Source organism: Mus caroli, unplaced genomic scaffold (assembly GCF_978045245.1).
Source record: "Mus caroli unplaced genomic scaffold, Mus_caroli_1 scaffold_12, whole genome shotgun sequence".
NCBI lineage: Eukaryota > Metazoa > Chordata > Mammalia > Rodentia > Muridae > Mus > Mus caroli.
In genome coordinates, this window is record NW_028227267.1 from 51,120,923 (window position 1) to 51,143,602 (window position 22,680).

Consider the following 22,680-nt stretch of genomic DNA (forward strand, 5'->3'; position numbering starts at 1 on the left):
GAATCTCTTAAGATTACTTCTGTATCAAGGAGTCTTCGGTTTTTGTGGATTACCCCAGGATGCGCTTGCTTCTGGGGCATCTTAGTTCCCGATAAATCTGAGGGATCCTGTGTGCCCCAAGACCTCAAGTGAGTCTAAGCAAAGAACTCTAAGGACAGATTAGAGCACGTGCCTTTCCAGCTGAACAACCTAGACAAGTGAGCTAAGACATGCTCTGAGAGCTAGATGTGGTGGCACATGCCTGAGGCTAGCCGCTCAGGAAGGAGGCAGAGGCAGGAGGAACGCAAGCATGCGGCCTGTCTGCACTACAGAGTAAGTTCAAAGGCAGCCTGGCTAACAGCTAGAGCCTGGCTTCATCTTAGTGTTGGGGATATAGCTCTGCAATAGAGTACTTAGCACACACACACACACACACACACACACATATACACGGCCCTGGTATAATCCCTAGTGCCATAGGGTAAGGATAAATAAATAAAGATGTCTTGGTTAGAACCATCCCATTCATGTTACAGTTTCGATTGCTGCATTTGTTTCTGGTTTGCTTTTTTGAAACAGGATCTCAAGATGGTCTAGGCTGGTCTTGAATTTGTTAGGAATTGTCCTTGAGCTCTTGATCTCTTGCCTCCACCTCCTAAGTGCCAGGGTTACAGGCAGCTACCACCATGCTTGGCTGCTGCTCCTAATTTATTAAGATGTGAGCTTACTTCCTGCCCCATCTTTTTTAGAGGCCTTGCCTTCAGAGACTACAGTCCATACTCTAGGTCTTGGTATATCAGTAACCAGAACCATTGTGGGCCTTATAGTTAATCTGAGTCTTCAGTTCCAGGATGTGGGTTTTTGTTTTTGTTTTTTTCCCCCCTGGCCTTTTGGCAGTACTAGAAAAAGACTTCCAACAACTACTAGCGTTTTTCTGAGGTTATTTATATCAGCATCATTAATAGATTATATTGTTTGACAGAGTTTTAGGGAGGTTGTTGATGTGAAACAAGTTGAAATAGGGTTACTTTTATTGAACCTTAGAGTTCCTTACTATTGAACTCTTTTCCCTAACTCTCCAAGGAGCCTGAAGAACCTTTAGTCCTCCAAGGAACGGTTTGAGAGCCACGGTTAGCACAGCAGAGCAACAGAATTAAAGATCAGGATTGCAAGGCTTAGGCCTGTTCTGTTGCTTACCTTTGTTCTGTGTTTCTGTTCAGGCTCAATTCTTTTCTTTTTCTTTTCTTTTTCTTTAAACCTGACAAGCTTTAGCTTCCACCTCAGTTTTTTCATTTTAGGGAGTTGGGAAGAGACTTTGACAAAATCCTAGGGTTTTTTTTTTTTTTTTTTTTTTTTTTTTTTTTTTTTTTTTTCTCCAAGTCTTTGTGTTGTTAGTTAAGGGTTTGATGAAGGTTTGGGGCAGTGTAAGGAGCAGTGACCTGGTTGCGCTGACCGGGTTTCAGCACCGTGGAGAGCTCAAACGCCCTCATTGCTCTGCCTCAGGGTATGAAAGACACACACACACACACACACACACACACACACCCTTACAATGGTGTGGGTAGACCTGTCCTCCTTCAGCATGCAGTTCCTCTGTCATCTCCACTTGACTGGTGCAGACTGAGCTAGAGATAACACAGTCTGGAAGGTCCCTGAGGTCTCTTTGCTCCGTAAATGCCAGATTCATCCAAGGCTACTGTGATGAGGTATTAGTGAGACACTAACTACCCTTTGCCCAGTACTAAACCTCATGTATACTGTCATGCACAAGATCTTTACCATTGCTTGGGAAAATTCTGTCCCCTACTTTTCTCACAGGTCCTGGAGGAGACTTAGGTTGTTTTTGTTCCTTGGCCATCTTACCGTAGCCTGTGCATGCAGACAGGCATCGCGACGCTGGCTCTCTGCCCAGTCCTGCTTTTGTGTTTCTTTGATCTCATTGTTCAGAGGGTCTCAGAGAAGCCCCAAGAGCCATGCCTTTGCATGTTTAAGCTATTGATGCCCTGTAAGAAGTGTATTAAAGGTCCATCTTGAACAAATTTGGGTCAATAGGTGGCAGTAGTCGCTGAGTCCTGAGGCCCCGGCACCCCCTAAACACAAGCAAATGTGATAGCCATTATATTTAAGGATGTGATCAAGGAAGTCCCATTAAAATAAAAATGGAGATCGGTCCCTTTCAGTGGGATCCAGGAAATGCCAAAATGTGCTAGATGCCTTCTGTGGAGTACTGGATGTGGACAGATTGAGCTCGGCCAGGGAAGGGCACTGGTAGGAAAGGCCTGGGTTTTGGGACTAGGAGATTTAAGATGTGGGTATTTGGGTTTCTTCCTGCTGGGATAAGGCTGTTACATGAAGACCAGAGTAGAAAGAAGAGAGCAGTATAGGGACAGAGAGAGAGAGAGAGAGAGAGAGACAGAGAGGAGGGCGAGAGGTGGGGGAGCTGTGTGAAGGGACGGAGGAAAGGGTGGGCTGTGGAGGACTGCAGTTGGAGGGGGAGGGGTGGGCTGCTGCAGTATGGAATCTGTCTAATGGGGGAGGGGAGGGGAAGATATTGGTCTCTGCTGCAGCTGCATTGGCTCCCCTCCCCCACCCTTCCCAAGGAGCCGGAGCAGTGCTGGCAAATCTGTCTTCATGTATTTATTATTATTAAAAATGTGACGGATCCTTCCTTGCTAGAAGCACAACAAATACTGCTGATCCCGTTCTCCTCCCCCTCCCTCTGCTTTTACATCCTCTCTCTTGCCTCCCTGTTCTCCACCTTGGTCTTTCTGACTGGGGGTGGTGGCTAGGGGGGAACTCTTCCTTCCCTCTTCTCAGCTTGGTGGCTCCCTGGGGCTTTCTAATGGTGGTTGAGTTTCAAGGCAATGCTGTAAGGGGAGGGGGGCAGCTGAGTGAGGGGCCTCCTTTGCCCCAGGGAGGGAGCCGTGTTCTTCACTGTCCAGTGAGGAAAGGGAATTACTTGAAAATACGTATAAAATACTTTGGCCAGCCAGTAAAAGGAGAATCAGATACCTTTTCTTCATACCTGACATCCTGCCCCTTTAGACTTTTCTCTTTTCTACAACCTAGATTCTGAGAAGGAAAACTCAGGATGTGGGAGGGGGGGGGGGGAATGCGCGTGGGGGGGGATCAGTTCCCCTCTCCCTGGATCGCCTCACTAAGCCTCTCTCTTCCCAGAAGAGCCTTGCACAATTTATCCTGGCCTGCATGTGGTGCAAAGGTTTGGAGGGCAGAGGCCATAGCTTCTCTCTCCCTACCTGCATCCAGACTCCTATGTCCAGGTAAGGGGCCCCTTTGTTGCTATCTGTAACCCTTCACCATACCTATAGGTGGCGCTGCTGTTGCTCTGCAGGCGAGGCCCTCCCCAGCATCCTCCCCTCCACCCGCCCGCCCCCTCCCAGCCCCCTACTGCCTGATTGTTATTCTACCAACGTCTCCTTTACTGTTCTCTTCCTTAAATTAATTTTGTGGCCCCCCTGCAGTGCCATCTTCCTCCCCTCCCCCCACTCCAACACTCTGTCCTCTCTTTCCATTTGACTGCAGCCTCCCATCTCACTGGCCTAATCTACAATCTACACTCCACCTCACCTCTCTTCTTTCCCTTATCTCCTCTACCCATGGCATCCTACAGATGGCTCTCCTATTGTGAGGGGGCTGTAGATGAGAGCGGTTTAAAAGCGAACAGGGTGAGGACAGCTAAGGGGTCAGCGTCGAAGACTAGGTTTGGAAAATCATTACTCTGCATGAGAAATGGACAGAGATGAGGGAAGACTGGTACCCTTCCGTACATATTCAGTTGCTGAATGGAGATGAGGGAAGATCGGTACCTTTCCATATGTACTAAGTTCCTGGATTTGGGTAATAAAAGTTCAGCTTCCAAAAGGTCCTAAGTATACAGAATTGGGTCCCAAATGCTGGGGAAATAGAAATAGGGAGAATTCAGACACAGGCCAGAGAGATGGCTCAGCTGGAAAGGTTGCCATGCAACCCTGAGAGCCTGAGCTTGATCCCTGGAACCCACTTTCAGGTAGGACAGGCCTGACTACACAGTTGTCCTCTGACAGTCACACGCGTGCTGGGGCATGTGCACATCTCTCCACACACATCATACACAAATTAATAAGAAATATGCTGGGCAGTGGTGATACATGCCTTTAGTCCCAGCACTTGTGGGGCAGAGGCAGTCTGGTCTGCAGAGTGAATTCTAGGATAACCAAGGCTACACATAGAAACCTTGTCTCGAAAAACCAATAGATAGATAGATAGATAGATAGATAGATAGATAGATAGATAGATAGATAGATAGATAGTATTTATTTTGGTTTTTTGAGACAGGGTCTCTCTGTTTAGCCCTGGCTGTCCTGGAACTCACTTTGTAGACCAGGCTGGCCTTGAACTCAGAAATCCGCCTGCCTCTGCCTCCTGAGTACTGGGATCAAAGGCGTGCACCACCACGCCCAGCCAGAAGTAATGTTTTTAAAAGAATTCAGTAAGGGCCCCATTCTTTTTTTTTTTTTTTTTTATCCATTCTATAAGACTATAAGACTGGAGAAATACTAGGCTCTAAACCCTTCGTGGCCTCGGGAACATCCTGTTCCTGAGCTTTGGAGTCCTCAGAAGGCACTTGCTAGGGAAGCAATGGCAACCCGAGTGGTCTCCGCCCAGGACAATTCTGTCTGAACGACCTTGGCCCAGTCCTGCGCCCCATTTTCTATCCCAAGTCTCTCCTTTGTCTCGGTGGAATTTCTGTGCCTCCCCCTTCAGCCCATGGCTCTCTTTGTTCTGCCTTTCCAGGGTACACCCTAAACTCATCAGACCATTAATTTGGCTCTACCTTGTCTTCTTTCCTGGAGAACCGTCTCTGTGTGGCCAGGACCCTAGACGCCTCAGCTCATGCTGAGCAGCTAGTGCTGGTTATAAAGTTATCCAGTTTCCAAGATGGCCAATTTTCTTCTTATCAGATCTCCATTGTGAATTGCCAGCATCCCAGGCACTCCCCGGACAGTAATGTCTTTGTGTAAGCCCTAGAGATTGTCTACAATACAGATGGACCATGTGGCCTTTTTCTGTGACAGCGACAGATCTTTCTTAGTTGGGTGGCAGCTCTGGAGTGACTGGCTTTCATTCTCAGATGTGTGAGCCAAAGCTAGCCGCCAAACTAAGGAAGGCAGTGAGCCAAAGCCCTGGAGGGAGAATCAGGAGAAGCCTCTGTAGGAGGAGTGGGGGCTGGAGCACCATGGGCTTTGCTGTCTTACTTGAGCCTTGGAGGTTCTGGGCTCTTCTTCCTTCCTGCCAAGCCTGCCTTCCTTTAGTATAAGACGGGTAGAGGCCTTCCTCAGCTGCCTGGAGTTCTGTTCTACGTTGGGCATGAGTTAGCACAGTGGTCTCATGTAACAGAGATCCCTTGTAAGATCTGTCTTCTCTGCTTTTTTTTTTTTTTTTTTTTTGTCACCCTGGCAGGCCTACTTTGCTAAGTAGACCAAGTTGTCTGCCTCTGAGTGCTGGAATTAAAGGCATGCACCCCCACATCAGGCAAGGGCTTTCTCTTAAAGCAATGATCGATAACTTTATTTATTTATTTATTTATTTATTTATTTATTTAGGTTTTTTTCGAGTCAGGGCTTCTCTGTATTGCCCTGGCTGTCCTGGAACTCACTTTGAAGACCAGGATGGCCTTGAACCCAGAAATCCACCTGCCTCTGCCTCCCAAGTGCTGGGATTAAAGGCGTGCGCCACCATGCCCGGCTTGGTAACGTTTTCGTTGCAGTGAATGATAGAGACTTTGCAACTTTAAAACATTCTGGAATAATCCTTTCAGTTTCGATTACTTCTCCAGGTGCTTTAGGCCTGGGAGCTAAAGCTGAATGAGATTTGTTTTCTGCCCTTCATACATAGGCCGTACAGCCGAGCTGAGCCTTGTACTTAGTCTTCTCATATCGCATTTTCCTTTACTCCTCACAAACAAATATGGCCATTTCATCCCTGGGTCACGGAAAGCCTTGAAACATGGTCAGGATGTGAGTGTGTGTGTGTCTCCATGTGCTAACCTAACTTTTATAGAATGCACCACTCTGGCCATGTTAGTAAACACTCCTGGGGCTGGAGAGATGGTTCAGTGGTTAAGAGCACTGACTGCTCTTCCGAAGGCCCTGAGTTCAAATCCCAGCAACCGTGTGATAGCTCACAACCATTCATAATGAAATCTGATACCTTCTTCTGGGGTGCCTGAAGACAGCTACAGTCTACTTAAATATAGTAAGTAAATAAAATCTTAAAAAACAAAACAAAACACTCTTAAGCTTTTAATAACTGGTAATAACTATTTAAAATCTAGCATAGAGTATAAGCTTAGAAAACATTGCTGTGTTTCTACTTCGGCTGAGCCTGTGGTGGCTTGCTGGCTCCGGAGAACAGAAAGCAGCTCTGAGTAGCTCTGAGTTCCTTCCACCTTTGCTTCCAATTTTGATTCCCTCACTGCTGGCTCTCATAGGAAGCCCTGGGTGGTAAAGAGATAAATCAGGCCGGGAGTGGTGGCTCATGCCTTTAATCCCAGCGGAGGCAGAGGCAGGCGGATTTCTGAGTTCGAGGCCAGCCTGGTCTACAAAATGAGTTCCAGGACAGCCAGGGCTATACAGAGAAACCCTGTCTCAAACAAACAAACAAACAAACAAAAACCAAAAAGCAAAAAAACAAATAAATGCCCCTCCCTTAGTTCTTCCTGCCACGAGGGGCTGTCTGCATCCCTCCCGTTCTGTCTCTCTTCCAGCCCAAAGCAGCAGCGGGACCGAATGAGTCCGTGGAGACCCTGCCAGCCACGCTCCCCACTTTTGCCCTTCCCTGCTGGCTGTATATGTAGGTGGGGGCAGTAAACGAGGGCGACAGCATGGTGCCCACCAACCCAGAGCCTCGCGCAGTGCCTTCTGTTTCGAAGTAGGACCCGTCTCTCTCTACCCTCCTCCTCTTCCACTCTTCCTCTCCCATTTTAAATTAGCTGCTGAATTAATTAAATCCCGTTCGCTGATTAACATTCCTACGGGAAAGAATACAATGGGGATACTAAAGCAAGACTTCCTGTCCAGTCAGGCAAAGCGATTCAGAGATGAGAAGACTGGGATGGGGGATAAAGGGCAGACCAGGAAACCAATTTAAGACTGGAATGAAACCTGGGATGTATGAAAAGACAGGAGAATTCACGGGCCGAGTTAGAAAGGGGAAAAAAAGCATTGTTAACACCGGAGAAGTGGGAGTCTCTGGAGCCTCCCCAGGATAAGAGGTAGAAGCTGTGTCTGAGCGCTCACACTCCGGACAGCCTGGGGCAAACGGTCCGGAGGCTGTTAGCTTGCTGCTTGACTATCTGCTAAAGAACTGAGTTTAGTTTTCAGAGGACTGCTTTAGGCCGGAAATAAGGGTGGCATTCCTCTTTGCAAGGTAGTGGGATACTACACTGGAAGTAATCGAGAGCAAGGCTTATTCGTCCCAAAAGATGAACAGCATCTTGAGGGCAGGGGCGTTGGTGCCAAGAAGACACAACCACTGGTCCCCTAGAGGCAAAGGCTAATTTAGTTCGGCAATCTGGGCTCTACCCTGCTTCATTCTTTCTACATCACCTGTTCCTGGTGCCTAGTCTCCTAGGTAGCTGGATTATAGTCCGTGTCGGGCTTATTCCTAGTTTTGTTAGGATTTCTTTTTTTTTTTTTCTTTTCCTTCTGTGATAAATATGTACATCTTTATGTATAAAATTTCCTAAAATGGAGTTTCTGATGTGTGGATTGACTACAGTAGGCTGGCCTCGGGGGCTTCCTAGTCTTTAATTTTGGATAGGTGAAAATCTCAGACACTACAAAAGGAGTGCACCGAAACCTTTTTCCATGTCTTGTCCCTCACTGTTCTCTGTAGAAAATTCCATTCATGCATATACATCTGTGTTTTTATACAAAAAGACTGGCCAATCCCATGTTCCTAAAGTTATAACGCAATCTACAGTGGAGTTGGGGAATGTTGGTATGAGGGATCCGCCTAACCATCACTCAGACATCGGTTCAAGCCAACTGAAAGTCTTTAATAGCCAGCCTGGGACTACGCTGGATGTCCAGGATCCAGTGCGGTACTGAGCCTTTCTCAGGTGAGCTTTTAGGCACAAAATCACATCCTGGGTCGGCACAGCTTAGTTAACAAGAAGAGCTGGCCAGAAGCAGATCTACAGAAGCCAAAGAGCAAGGTCATTACATTTAGAGACCTTCCCAGAACTGTGGACCTTGTTGGGTTAGTCTTTGTTCTTTTTTTTTTTTAAATCTTTTTTTTTTTTAAGATTTATTTATTATTATATGTAAGTACACTGTAGCTGTCTTCAGACACTCCAGAAGAGGGAATCAGATCTCGTTATGGATGGTTGTGAGCCACCATGTGGTTGCTGGGATTTGAACTTCGGACCTTCAGAAGAGCAGTCGGGTGCTCTTACCAACTGAGCCATCTCACCAGCCCCCTAGTCTTTGTTCTTATTTGGCAGGTATTAAGGTCTACATGCTGGTCTCTTGGGTCTGAACGGTGTCTAAATGCCTGAAACATGGCGTCTGTTGTGCTAAGGTCTGGCTGTCTGTCATGATATCTTTCCCCAGATTTGAGAAATATTTGGTTAGATGAGCTCGTAGAATTCTTTCCAGCTCTAACATTTAATGACTAAAATTTACAGAACTGGTAGTGTAGGAAAGACTGAATAGCTAAGCAGAGTGGCAAACGCCTTTAATCCCAGCACTTGGGAGGCAGAGGCAGGTAGATCTCTGAGTTTGAGGCCAGCCTGGTCTACAGAGCAAATTCCAGGATAGCCAGGGCTACACAGAGAAATCCTGTCTTCAAAAACAAAAACAAAAATGAACAAAACAGAATGAGTAAGAAGACTGAGATTAAATTACCATCAAATATAATAAATAGCATGACCTCACAGACTGTAGTTTTTGGAACTGTATGTGTGTGTGCTCAAATCTATAATCCCAGCACCAGGAGGCAGAGAAGAAGACTGCTGTGAGCCTGAGGCCAGTTTAGGCAACCTGGGAATCCTGAATATACTGAGCCATATGGGAGGCCCTGTCTTAGAAATTTAAAAGAAAAGAAACCCAGAAGATTGTAGCCAGAAGGGAGTGTGGCGGGCATTTACACAGGCACAGGCATCAGGTCTGCAGAGCTGAGGAGAGTAACCTGGAAACTCAGCCCCATGTGTGTCTATGTAGTTAGACGCATGGGGCAAATGGCAGGCTGACCTTGAGAGAACTTAGCCCCTCGCTTGCAGATGAAGATGGCAACCACATCCTAGGATGTTAATGAGGAGTAGAAGTGTGTGCAAAGCGTCCCTCAAAGTGAGCCCAGCCTGTGGGATACAGCGTGTACAGCTATCATAGCAAGAAGCCTCATTTTCATGAGCAGGAAGTAAAGCGGCTGGTCCTGAGCCTGAAGCCACAGAGCTTGGGAGACAGATAGCACGGTGTGTGTGTGTGTGTGTGTGTGTGTGTGTGTGTGTGTGTGTGGTGGGGTAATTTTTAATTTTTAGTCCAGTTTCTTTCATTCCTTCATGCCACTTCACAATTCAATTGGCTTTAATTATTTTTTAATTATTTTTAATTACATCTATACATTCTGTGTGGATGTGTGCATACGGGTCAGGTGCTCACAGAGGTGGGAGGTTCACAGAGGCTCACAGAGGACCTGTAATCCTGGTGGTTGTGAATCAGCTGATAAGGGTGCTGGGGATCAAACCCTGGTTGTTTGGAAGAGCAATGACTGCTCCTCTAACTATCAAGCCATCTCTCCAGCACCAGTTGGCTCCACCCCTTCTTATTTTTATTCTATTTTTCATTATTTAAAACAAACAAACAAACAAACAAACAAACCAGTCAGGTGGTAGTGGCACGTGCCTTTAATCCCAGCATTAGGTAAGCAGAGGCAGCTGGATCTCTGTGAGTTCGAGGCCAGCCAAATCTATACAGAGGAATGACTCTGTCTCAAAACAACAACAACAACAAAAACAAACTAGACGTGCCTACAGTTCCAATACTTGGGAGACTGGAGCATGTTGATGATGAAAAAATGCATCCCTTACCTCAAAGGGGTTGAGAGACAGTTTCTTTTTTGAAGCTAAATATATGTGATCATAACCTGGGAGCACAGATTTTAGGTCACCCCAAATCCCATGTTCTGCTTTGGAAGCTAGTAATAGAACAAAGTGATAAATCAAGTCACTTTCCTTCGATGTTGGTGGAGACCTGAGGAAGGCAACCTCTGATGAAAAAAGCCTTAGATGTTATCTGATGACAGTCTTGCTTTGGGGTTGGTGGAAGACGCTGTTCTGTGAAGTTAAGACGTTCCAAAGAGAAGTCAGGCTCTGTCTGTACATCCCAAGTGATTTACCCAGGGGACACAAAGCTGTCAGTCAGTGACAAGGGAAGGCAGTGAATGGCTATCAAGAAGGGGAAAGGTGGCTAGAGATCTTTTCTCTCTGGACTCATGTCATTCTCAGCTCTCCACGGTCACTGAAGCTCCCATCTGTCAATCAGCCTTGTGTCCGAAGGTGCAGCTCATTCCTAGGAACATTCTACAGGCAGGAGAATTTACCTGGAACTCACTTTGTAGACCAGGCTGGCCTCAAACTCAGAAATCCGCCTGCCTCTGCCTCCTGAGTGCTGGGATTAAAGGCGTGCGCCACCACGCCCGGCTTCATCTTTTTATTTTTTTTAATTTTTTTTTTAATTTTTTTTAAGATTTATTTATTTATTATAAGTACACTGTAGCTGTCTTCAGACACTCCAGAAGAGGGCGCCAGATCTCATTACAGATGGTTGTGAGCCACCATGTGGTTGCTGGGATTTGAACTCTGGACCTTCGGAAGAGCAGTCGGGTGCTCTTACCCACTGAGCCATCTCACCAGCCCCATCTTTTTATTTTTAAGATGTATTTATTTTTATGTATGTGTGCACACTGTTGCTGTCTTTAGACACACCAGAAGAGGGCATCAGATCCCATTACACATGATTGTGAGCCACCATGTGGTTGCTGGGAATTGAACTCAGAACCTCTGGAAGAAATGTTAGTGGTCTTAACCACTGAGCCATCTCTCCAACCCTACACTTTACCTTAATGTTTTTAAAGCCAGCTCCATCATTTGGGTGTCAAACCCGCTTCTTTTAGTCACTCTCTTGCCAGGTGGTTCCATTGTCTTCCTGCTGCCTCCAAGCAGAGAACTTCATTCCAATTTTACCTCTTAACATACACAGTTGAGGAAAGCTGTTACCACCGTTTGTGTTTTTTTAAAAAACAAAACAAAAAAAAAATCTGAAATATCAATAGCTAAACCCTGCTGATCAGTTTGCCTCTGCTTCTGTCCTATCTCAATCTGCCCTCCCAACAGCTACTAAATCACCTGCCATTAAACTCCTGCTGAAAATGTTTGTGTTGTGCTCAGTGTAACATTTAAATTTTTTAACTGTCAGCTGCAGGTCTCCAGAGACTAGCTTGTTTCCTTTGACAATAGCAATCAGAATAGTGTCCACCTTTTACTCAGCATTGCCTCTATAACACATATCCTATTGATTCAGCTAGGCAATGGCTCTGGGAAGTAGAGGCTGTTCTACCCATCTTACATATGAGGAAACCGAGGCAAGGAGAGGTTCATAGTGAGACAAACAGCTGGCATTTACACCAGGCTGCTTGGGCCCCAGAATCCACTATTTTATTTTAATTTTTTTCTGAGACACATATCATTGTGTAGCTCAGGCCACTGTAAACACTCAATCTCTTGCTGTAGCCTCTGAAGAGCTGATATTGTGGGCATGTGTCACTTAAGGCAAAATGTACTCTTGTTTTAAAGATTTATTCGGCTCTCTGATCCTCCCTGTTCCAGAGACAGCCCCATCTTCTTGTGCAGTGCCAGCCTTGTCCCGCAGACAAAATGGTGAAGGTCAGTGTGAACGAATTTGGCCGTATTGGGCGCCTGGTTACCAGGGCTGCCATCTGCTCTCCACTTGGAAAGTGGAGATTGTTGCTATCACGACCCCTTCATTGAACTCAACTACATGGTCTACATGTTCCAGTATGACTCCACCCATGGCAAATTCAATGGCACAGTCAAAGCTGAGAATGGGAAGCTTGTCATCAATGGGAAACCCATCAGCATCTTCCAGGAGCGAGACCCTGCTAACATCAAATGGGGTGGTGCTGGTGTTGAGTATGTCCTGGAGTCTACTGGCATCTTCACCATCTTGGAGAAGGCAAGGGCTCACTTGAATGGTGGATCCAAAAGGGTCATCATCTCTGCCCCTTCTGTGGATGCCTCCATGTTTGTGATGGGTGTGAACCACGAGAAGTATGACAACTCACTCAAGATTGTCAGTAATGCATCCTGCACCACCAACTGCTTAGATTCCCTGGCCAAGGTCATCCATGACAACTTTGGCATCATGGAAGGGCTCATGACCACGATTCATGCCATCACTGCCACTCAGAAGACTGTGGATGGCCGCTCTAGAAAGCTGTGGTGTGATGGCCATGGGGCTGCCCAGAACATCTTGCCCAGCACTGCATCCACTAGTGCTGCCAAGGCTGTGGGCAAGGTCATTCCAGAGCTGAACGGCTCAACTGGCATGGCCTTCCATGTTCCTACCCCCAATGTATCCACTGTAGCTCTGACATGCTGCTTGGAGAAACCTGCCAAGTATGATGATATCAAAAAGGTGGTGAAGCAGGCATCTGAGGGCCCACTGAAGGGCATCTTGGGCTACACTGAGGACCAGGTTGTTTCCTGCGACTTCAATAGCAACTCCCACTCTTCCATCTTTGATGCTGGGACTGGCATTGCTCTCAATGACAACTTTGTAAAGCTCATTTCCTGGTATGACAATGAATACAGCTACAGCAACAGGGTGGTGGACCTCATGGCCTACATGGCCTCCAAGGAGTAAGAAACCCTGGACCACCCACCCCAGCAAGGACACCGAGAGCAAGAGAAAGGCCCTCAGTTGCTGAGGGGTCCCTATCCCAACAAGGCCCCCCTACACTGAGCATCTCCCTCACAATTTCCATCCCAGACCCCCATAATAACAGGAGGGGCCTAGGGAGCCCTCCCTACTCTCTTGAATACCATCAATAAAGTTCACTGCACCCCCAAAAAAGATTTATTCATTTTTTATTTACATTATTTTTATGTGTGTGTGTTGTTTGCATGTATGTATGTGTACACCATGTGTGTGCCTGGTGCCCTTAGAGGCCAGAGGTGGGTGACAGATCCCACAGAACTGGACTTAGAGACAGTTATGAACTACCTTTAGATACTGAGAACGGAAGCTGTGTCCTGGACACCAGCAGGAAGTGTTGCTAACCACTGAGCCATCTCTCCAGCCCCCAGCTCTTTTCTTTGTTTTTTGGGTTTTTGTTTTTTGTTTTTTTTTTGTTTTGTTTTTATTTTTGTTTTTGTTTTTGTTTTTGTTTTTTGAGACAGGGTTTCTCTGTGTAGTCCTGGCTGTCCTGGCACTCACTTTGTAGACCAGGCTGACCTCGAACTCAGAAATCTGCCTGCCTCTGCTTCCCGAGTGCTGGGATTAAAGGCGTGCGCCACCACGCCCGGCCCCCAGCTCTTTTCTTAATGTGCACTATGCACAATAATCTCTTCTGACTTTTCTCCTGGGTGTCTTTTCCTTATTCTTCCTGCTGCTCGCAGCAGTTTGCTTTTAGCTCCTTGTGTGGATGATGGGGTTTTTTTGTAGGCCTAGCACAACTCCTTGTGCCATACGGGTACTTGTTAATTGTGCATTTAATGACTATGAGTGATACATATGTAAGACTAGACCAGCCGGGCGGTGGTGGCACACGCCTTTAATCCCAGCACTCGGGAGGCAGAGGCAGGCAGATTTCTGAGTTCGAGGCCAGCCTGGTCTACAAAGTGAGTTCCAGGACAGCCAGGGCTATTCAGAGAAACCCTGTCTCAAAAAAACAAAACAAAACAAACAAACAAACAAAAGACTAGATGAGAGGTATTCTAGGTTAGAGCATCTCGTGTAGGATCTAGTGTAGGTCACTAAGATACCACTTTACCTATGTGCCTCGATAGCGTCTGGTTTCATCTGAGTAGATATATAAACTATGCTAACTTTGTAATACTCCTTCTGCTCTTGGTGCAGTGGGGGGAACTCATTCTCTGTACTGTAGCTGTGTTTAGCTACTTTGTGAGTTTTTCTTTCTTCCACCCTTTCCCCACCCTTTCAACTAACAGGAGATAAGAGAGAACAAGGATAGAGAGCAAAGGAAAGAGATCCCTGAGTGAAGTCAGGGGTCAGAAAGGGGGTGACGTTAGAGTACTTTCTGCTGATTAGGGGTGTCAGGTTCCTTGAGGCAAGTTTGATCTTCACTGTCAGGATATCTAATTTCTTGTTTCTTCTTTGTGCACGACTACTTAACAAACTGCAATCAACAGTGACCAACAACAACAAACACCAACCAACCAACCAACAGCCCACCTTGCCTCTCAGGGCCCTAGTACGTATACATCCTCTTAAAAGTCCCCAGAATTCCAAAGGTCACACAATTGCAGAAACTATCTGCAGTTGGCGAAACCATGCCCTTGTTAGAGCATGTGGCAAACCATAATCAGCTGCTGTGGACAATCTGAAACAGCCTCATAGCCCACACCTGGGGTTAAAAGGAAGCCATTCTTATATTTCTGTGTTCTTTAAAGAAACCAAACTTTCCAAAAAATTCTCACTATACAGTCCTGGAACTGGGGATATTTAGAGCTAGCCTTGGGTTTGCTACTTTGGGCAACAAAGTTTCTGTCTCTAGGTCCAGAGTGAGTAAGCACTATAGGTAAAAGGGTGGCATGATCCTACAGACATGCTCATCCCAGCACTTGGTAGGTGAGGCAGGAGGATCTAGACTTTGGGCCAGCCTGGGAGACACAAAGAAGCAAAACTGGGCTCCTGAGCTCAGATGACCTGGTCAGTGTCTCGTCTGTTTCTCTCAGTGGTGAACCTCTCTGCCTCAATTTCTCCATATGTAAGATGGGCAGAAGAGCAGCTCCCATTTCACAGGACCGTTGACTAGATTAGTTAGAGTGTTCCTGATGTAGACAAAATGCACAATAAAAGGTGCTTACTATTATAATTTCTAATGCTGAAGGAAATGAAGCTGGTCTTTGGAGACTTCAAGTGACAAGCAGTTATGGGCTTATCCTCATGGAGGGTGAGGCCCTGAGCCCCATTTCAACCTCTGGTCCAGGGATTTGAACTCAGGACCTTCAGAAGAGCAGTCAGTGCTCTTAACCACTGTGCCATCTCTCCAGCCCAGCTTGGAACATCTTGATAACCCTCTTCCCCCTGGCTTGTTTTCCTTCTTCCAGGCCTCTGTCTTAGAAAGTTCTGGAGTCTCTCCACCTACTGTGATCTGAATGGTGGATGTGTGTTGCTTTGTCCCTTTAAGGACTTATTCCTGAAGAGGAGTGGTTACTGTACAGCAGCAAGCTCCGTGGTTGGGGTATTGGGTCCCTTCCACTTTGTCCACTAACATTGTCTGAGGGACAGCCTGTGCTATGCCTGGTACTTGGAGGGCTTCCAGCACAGGCCAGGCCCAGCCTGCTCCCCTCATTTATGCCAGCTTTCTTCGTAGAAAATGAATGGAGGGAGGTAACTTCCACTATTCCAGGTATACACTTTTATTGTTGTTTTGAGACAGGATTTCCTGTGTGTAGCCCTGGCTGTCCTGGAACTCACTCTCTAGACCAGGCTAGCCTCAAACTCAGAAATCCATCTGCCTTTGCCTCCTAAGTGCTGGAAGGAAGGGTGTGCTCATTTTTAACTGCCTGCTTTCTAAGACAAGATAGTTAATTGAAGCTCAGCACTACATTTCTGAATGATGCTGTCAGAATATTACAAGGCAGAGTCATCTGGGGTGGCAGGTTGATCCATGCCAAGTTAGCTCCACAGCAGTGGCTTCTTCCACTTTGTCAGCTTCTAAGATTTGTTTATTTTATGTATGAGGGCTGTGTCTTACATGCTCATCTGCATGACAGAAGAGAGCATCATGTCTGTATGTATACCATATGTGTGCCTGGTGATTGGTGTAGCCCTGGCTGTCCTGGAACTCTATCTATAGCCCAGACTGGTCTCGAACTCAGAGAGAGATCTGCCTGTCTCCGTCTCCAGAGTGCTGGGCTTAAAGCTGTGCTCTGCCTGCAGGCATCAGGTTCTTCTTAATGCTTATGTTAGAGCTCCTTGGTTCTGGACATTGTGTTCTTAGCCTGACCCAGAGTTGAAGGCTGAAGTCTGTGACGGAGTAAGCACCCTCAAGGAACACAAGTTGAGTAGGAGGCTAAGGTTCATCAGGAAATACTCTTCATTTTCCAGGGTCTCCTGGTGGGCATAGTTTTGAAGCTTTGGTGAAGACAGAGGAGGGTATAGGACATTTTCTAACCATCCATCTTTCTAGAAAACTGAATCCTGAAGTGATCACTCCTCTAGCTCTTTGCTTCCAACACCAAATAATGAACTAAACAGCTTGGTCCTTCCGAAGGTGACACATCACAGCCTGGGCTTTGTTCATTTAGTAAACGTTTATTGGGCACCTCCTGTGACAAGAACTATTGGTACTCGGGGTTACACCAGCAAACAAAGCAAAGAACTTCACCCTTGTAGCACACCCACCACCAGTGAAACCGAAGGCAGACAGTAGCAGAACTTACAGAATGAATCTCTCTCTCTCTCTCTCTCTCTCTCTCTCTCTCTCTCTCCACACACACACACATACTGGGGGATTTATTATGATGACTTACAGGCTATTGACCAACAAATCCAACAACAGCAGCCTATAAACAGAAGGTCCAAGAATCCACAAGTTGCTCGGTCCACAAGGCTAGATGTCACAGTTGGTCTTCAATAGATGCTAGAATCTCAAAGAAGTAGGCTGTAACACCAGTAAAGGAACGAACTTGCTAATAAGGCAAGAGCAAGTAGGCAAAGAGCAAATGCTTTCTTCTTCAGGGTCCTTGTATATTGGCTTCCAGCAGAATACATGCCCCAGATTAAAGGTGTGTCCTCCCACCTCCCATCTTCATGGACTAGAAGTAGATTCACCAGATTAGAAGTGCAACCAGCAAGAAAAACAAGAAAAAAAAGAATCTCACAGGTGTGCCCTCCATTCTGGATTTTGCTGTTCATTCCAAATGCAGTCAAGTTGATAACCATGAATACTCATCACAGCCAACAAAGAGCGGGAAGGCGGTGGCCGGCTGTGCAGTTATATAGGAAATATCATAGCTAGTACAAAGGCCCTAACGTGGGTGCACATCTGGGTGGGAGGGTGAAAGTAGGTAGTTCATGTTGGGAACCTCTAGAAGTAATGGGCACTGAGTCCTTTCCATTCCTCTGCTTGGCCCCTGTGCCTCACTCCCGATGCTCATCCCTTGCCAGCCTCTCCTTCCTCGCCGATGCTGATAGGAAGCTTAGAGAATACTTGTTAGGCCGGGCAGTGGCGGCGCATGCCTTTAATCCCAGTACTTGGGAGGCAGAGGCAGGCAGATCTCTGAGTTTGAGGCCAGCTTGGTCTACAAAGTGAGTTCCAGGACAGCCAGGGCTACATAGAGAAACCCTGTCTCGAAAATAAATAAAAAAATAAAAAAATCCCCACCAACCAAACAAACAAACAAACAAGACAATACTTGTTAGGCAGAGTGCTGGTTCCAGAAGACAATATCCAGTTTATCAGTTTGAATTGTATAGCTGACTGCCACTGTTGTAGGGAGCTGGCCAGGCTTGACAGGGTAATTTGATAATTCCATAGCCATCGTGTGTACCCGTAGCTCTGTAATGCCTCTGCTACTGACAATGGCTCTGTGCTGAGGTGTCTGGGAGGTAGAATAGACTCTGGAAGGGAAGGTGAACTGGGTTGGAATCCAGGATTCTGGCGAGCTGGAGTTTTGCCTTCTCATTCACAGGACAAGGAATCATTTAGCAGATAGCTTTCTTTAAAACGCTGTCCTGAGTTTGGGTTGTGGTTAGTGGTAGAGCCCTGGACTGTCACGCCCCCATCTTGGTATGCGTGCTCTTCAAGGATGTTAATGAAACAGCTCTCCTAGCTGCTTTGCACTCATGTCTTTATCGGGGTGACCAAGGGACTATATATGAACTTTGGAGAGTGAGAAGGCATTTTCAGGTTGAATGAAACAGTTGGCTGGAGTTTAAAGTCCTGTGAATGCCTATTCGTATGGAGAGATAGGTATTCCAGGAATCCCAGGTACTTGCTGGGCAGGCTTAGTGGGAAAGAGGAAGCTGAACTTGTAGGTTTGCCAAGGACTATGTGACATTCCTCTTCAGGTAGAAGATTAGGGGTCAGGATCCCCAGATCAGGCAGAGAAATGGAAGCCCCACTAAGAAAAGAGAGTCCTCCATTTTGCACGGTGCTCAGAGAAGCTATCCAGACATGGTAGACTATAAGTAGCTAGGTATAACACCCATTTTTTTTTTCGTGTGTGTGTGTGTGTGTGTGTGTGTGTGTGTAGAACAAACAACTGTATCCTGTAAGAATTTCTAGTTTCTAATTTCTTTTCTCTCACTTCTGAGAAAGGGACTTCACTTTGTCCCCCTTTATCCATGAATGGGGCAAGAAAAGATGAACTGTATGAAATTGGGTCTTCATGAGAGTGATGTTCGGAAGCTGACAGAGGCCTGGCTTAGAGTTTCTTCATGCCAGTGCATCACATGTCCCAGCTGACATAAAACGTCTTCTGGCTAGAGGGATGGCTCTGTGGGTTAGAGCACTTCCTGCTTTTGCAGAGGACCCAGGTTTGATTCCCAGGGTGGCAGCTTGTAATTGTCGGCAACTCCAGTCCCAGAGGATCCAATGCCATCTTCTGGTTTCTTTGGGAACTGGGACACACACGATACACATGCATGCATGCAGGCAAACACACACACACACACATGCACACATACACACTCACACGGGGTGGGGCCGGGGTTGTTGAATCCTGAGGTCAGTGATACAGAGGTTAAATGGCCTCAGGGATTTAGCAAAGTGAAAAGAGAAAGGGAAAGTTGGTCTGAACTCGTCTGGAGTCTCAGATACTGTGGGCTTGAGGTTGGGATAGAGGATAGAGGTATAGTATGAGGCATTCCAGAAGAGAGGTCGCAGAGAGCTAGAACAAAGTTCTGGGTCAGGATGTCCAGAACATTTGGGGGCACTGTGTGAAGCACAAGCTGCTGTTACAGCCTAACACCCTCAAGGCGTGTGGGGTAGTCTCCTGAAGCCCCCAGACGCTGTGGGGTCCAAAAGCAAGGGAAGTTAAGGGCAGGCCAGAAGAGAGGGGCTGTCGAGTGTGTAATTGACAAACTCTCTCCTGAGGCTGAGGTCACTGACAAGCAATACCCACCCAGATTCCCAGCTGACTCTGTTAAACCTAATGGTTGCTAAGGACTCTGTCCTCTGAAAGTGTTGGTCTGTCTGTGCTGGCTAATTCTTTTGTTTGTTTGTTTGTTTGTTTGTTTTGTTTGTTTTTTTGAGACAGGGTTTCTCTGTGTAGCCCTGGCTGTTCTGGAACTCACTCTGTAGACCTGGCTGGCCTCAAACTCAGAGATCTGCCTGCCTCTGCCTCCCAAGTGCTGGGATTAAAGGCGTGCGCCACCACTGCCCGGTGCTGGCTAATTCTTATGTCGACTTGACACAAGCTAGAATCATCAGAGAGGAAGGAACCTCAATTGAGAAAATGTCTCTACAAGATCTGGCTGAAGGGAGACCTGTCAGGCATTTTCTTAATTAGTAATTGATGAGGGAGGGTCTGCTCCACTGTGGGTGGTACCACCCCTAGGCTGCTGGTGGTCTTGGGTTCTGTAAGAAAACAGGCTGAGCAAGCCATGTGGAACAAGCCAGTGAATAGCACCCCTCCATGGCCTCTGCAGTAGCTCCTGCCTCTAGATTTCTGCCCCTGCTTGAGTTCCTGCCCTTATGTCCTTTGATGATGAACTATGATGTGGAAATGTAAGCCAAAGAAATCCTTTTCTCCTCAAATGTCTTTGGTTAAGGTACCTTGTCACAGCAGAAGTAGCCGTAAGTCACTGTGATTCTAGAGAGTGACAGGCTTCGCTGGGATCTGGCTTGGTGCTTCTGCTTTACATCTGAACAACGGAGCCCTGTGCTGTTCCTTTATAGAGTCTTAGAATCCTCTTCACCAGGGGCTGGTGAGATGGCTCAGTGGTTAAGAGCACTGACTGCTCTTTGCAACCACATGGTGGCTTACAACCATCTGTAAATGAGACCTGACATCCTCTACTGGTGTGTCTAAAGACAGCTACAGTGTATTTACATATAATAATAAAGAAAAATCTTAAAAAAAAAAAAAAAAGGAAAAAAGAATCCTCTTTACCAAACTGGGAGTAGGGGGTAGGGGACAGGGGATGGGGGTAGGGGGCAGGGGGTAGGGGACAGGGGATGGGGGAAGGGGGTAGGGGGTAGAGGGCAGAGGGTAGGGGGCAGGGGGTAGGGGGCAGGGGCAGGGGGTAGAGGGCAGGGGGCAGGGGATGGGGGTAGGGGGCAGGGGGTAGGGGATGGGGGGTGTTGATGGTGGTAATGGTGGTGGTAATGGCACATGGTAGTGGCATGGCACTGCCCCCCCACCCCCACCCCACACTAGGGAAGCAGAGGCTGGTAGGTCTCTTCCAATTTGAGGCCAGCCTTGTCTACATAGTTAGTTCCAGGACACTCAGGGCTACATAGACAAACCTTGTCTCAAAAAAAAAAAAAAAAAAAAACAACCCCCCCAAAACAAAAAACAAACAAAAAACAACAAAAAAACCCCAAAGAAACAAGAATCCTCTTCACCTTGAGACAGTAGGTCTCCTTCTGCCAGCCTCTCCTGACCGTTTGTTGGTACTTTCCACAAAACAGACTTCTTTGTGGGAAGAAAGGAAAATTAGGGCTGCAGGTATAACTTATGGCAGAGCATTTATATAACATACATGAGGTCATGGGTTCAATCCTCAGAGCAGGAGGAGGAAGAAGAGGAAGAGGAAGAGGAGGAGGAGGAGGAGGAGAATTGCTGTGGGTTCATGGACAACCTGGGCTACATACTGAGTTTGAGGTCAGCCTGGACTACATAACAAGACCCTGTCTCAAGCAAAGAAACAAAGAGGGTTAGTGAGTTGGCTCAGCAAGTAAAGGTGCCTGTTGCCCAACCTAATAACCTGAGTTCCATCCCAAGGATCCATGGTGGAAGGAGAGGACTGATTCCCTCAAGTTGTTCTCTGGTCTCTAAACATGATACACACACACACACACACACACACGGGGTCCCATGAGTTTGAGAATAGGTAGGTAAAACACTTTTAACAGTGTTGTTGTTGTTATTGTTTTAAATGTCACTTGTTTTTTAAAGATTTATTGATTTGAGGACCGACTCAAAGGTAAAGAGCACTGACTGCTCTTCTACAGGTCCTGAGTTCAACTCCCAGCACCTACATGATGGCTCACAACCATCTGTAATGGGATCTGATGCCTTCTTCTGGTGTGTCTAAAGACAGAGACAGTGAATCACTACACTAATAATAATAATAGTGAGATTAAAGATATACTGATTTTTATGCTTATGAGTTCTTTGTCTGCATGTGTGTATGTGTGCCATGTGTGTGCCTGGTGCCTATGGTATGTGCACCATGTGTGTGCCTGGTGCATATGGCAGCCAGAAGAGGACGACATGGGCCTTGTGGAGCCCAGGACTTTCTTCTGATCGTCTGAGGGTCAATGTCAGGCAGACACATTGTAGCTCTTGATACTGTTTTGAACCTCTCTCTCTCTCTCTCTCTCTCTTCCCTTCCTTCTTTCTTTCCTTCTTTCCCTTCCTTCCTTCTCTTCCTTCCTTCCTTCCTTCCTTCCTTCCTTCCTTCCTTCTTTCTTTCTTTCTTTCTTTCTTTCTTTCTTTCTTTCTTTCTTTCTTTCTTTCTTTCCTTCCTTTCCTTCCTTCCTTCCTTTCTTCCTTCTTTCTTTCTTTCTTTCTTTCTTTCTTTCTTTCTTTCTTCCTTTTTTTTTTCCTTTGTATTATTTTTTTGGTTTTTCAAGACAGGGTTTCTCTGTCTTGGCTGTCCTGGAACTTGCTCTGTAGTCCAAGCTGGCCTTGAACTCAGAGATTCTCCTGCCTCTGCCTCCCAAGTGCTGAGTGGCACGTGCCACCACCACGCATCCTTTTCTTTCCTTTGTTATGTGTTTTGTTACATTTATTTATGTGTGCGTGCATGCGCACATGCACGTGGGCACATATGTTGTGGTGTACACATGGAAGCCAAAGGACACTTGCTGGGGTCCATTCGCTCCTATCACCCCATGGTTCTCAGGGACTGAACTCTGCTTGTTCTATTTGGCAGCAAGCACCTTTATCCACTGAGCCATGCCACTGTCAGAGTCCCTTGTGCGAGGCTCTGAGCTGGCCTGTGGTTGGGACAGAGGTTAGTGTGTTGACAATGGGTGTCATCTCACTTGTGTAGGAAGGAGTGTCATTCACTTGTATCTCGGTGTCTAACACCCCATCTCCATGCCAGTCCCTCTACCTGCTGCTCTGCCCTGTCTTCACCACCTTGCCTTCTTTCTCCTTCATCCCTCCTTTGGGTTCCTCCTGTCTCCTCTGTTCTAAGCAGACAGACTCCCTCTCTGCCTCCAGATCTCCCCTTGCCTTTCCATTCCCTCTGCCCC

At 46.7% G+C, this 22,680-nt stretch overlaps 1 pseudogene across 1 annotated transcript; it reads left to right on the forward strand.

Moving 5' to 3' along the window:
- The first annotated feature begins 2,190 nt into the window (after positions 1 to 2,190).
- On the forward strand, positions 2,191 to 12,954 carry LOC110309616 (glyceraldehyde-3-phosphate dehydrogenase pseudogene; annotated as a pseudogene). The gene is made up of 2 exons (XR_015044737.1): positions 2,191 to 2,247; positions 11,867 to 12,954. The product of XR_015044737.1 is annotated as a glyceraldehyde-3-phosphate dehydrogenase pseudogene (transcript).
- The last annotated feature ends 9,726 nt before the right edge of the window (positions 12,955 to 22,680 follow it).